We start from the raw sequence: 646 nt of genomic DNA, 5'->3' as shown, positions 1-646 counted from the left end.
TGGGTTTCTAGATTCCACACATGCAGTCCGATCATCCGGATTGTCTGGATTATGTGTTTAGGATGTTGCTGCGGCTGGACGGTAAATTCGACTGCAGATCTCAAAATAAGAGGATCTGATGTAAGGGTGCCCACATACCTTACGATAATTGCGGGAAATCCCGCGATCGTACGATTATCGTAAGGTATGTGGGAGCCGTGCGACCTCTACTACTGTAAGGTCGCACGACTTTTAACATGTTCGAAAACCCGCCGAGCATCGTACGATGTTCGGCGGGTGTGTAGCATGTTAGTAAGATCAAAGCGCACACTGCCCGTTCGGCATTGAGGTCATCGGAAAGCCCGCCCCTCAGTACGATCTGCCTGTCCAATACAAAAGTCTTGCGATGGTTGTAAGGTGTGTGCCCAGCATAAGGCTGACCATACACTATACAATCTGATTGTACAGTCTGTTCTAGATCTACCGCCAACTCTGCCAGTGGTGGGCCTAAGGAACAGAGGGACCTGGTGCAGAAGGGGGGGGGGTCCAGTTGGTTAGGGACTTGGTGAGGGGCCAGAGGCAGACTGGCGCTGTAAACAGGTGCCGCATGGTTCCCCAGAAGGCTGCCGTGAGGTCCCCAGCAAGCGCAGGACTTTGGGACCGCCAA

At 52.9% G+C, this 646-nt stretch overlaps 1 protein-coding gene across 1 annotated transcript in view; it reads left to right on the top strand.

Moving 5' to 3' along the window:
- LOC108789169 overlaps positions 1–646 on the top strand; it is a 14,587-nt gene that overhangs the window by 4,756 nt on the left and 9,185 nt on the right. The window lies entirely within an intron of this gene.

The sequence above is a fragment of the Nanorana parkeri genome, unplaced genomic scaffold (genome assembly GCF_000935625.1).
Source record: "Nanorana parkeri isolate BGI_ZX_2015 unplaced genomic scaffold, ASM93562v1 scaffold379, whole genome shotgun sequence".
NCBI lineage: Eukaryota > Metazoa > Chordata > Amphibia > Anura > Dicroglossidae > Nanorana > Nanorana parkeri.
The sequence above is the reverse complement of the archived record's forward strand: the minus strand, read 5'-3'. Positions and strand labels throughout refer to the sequence as shown.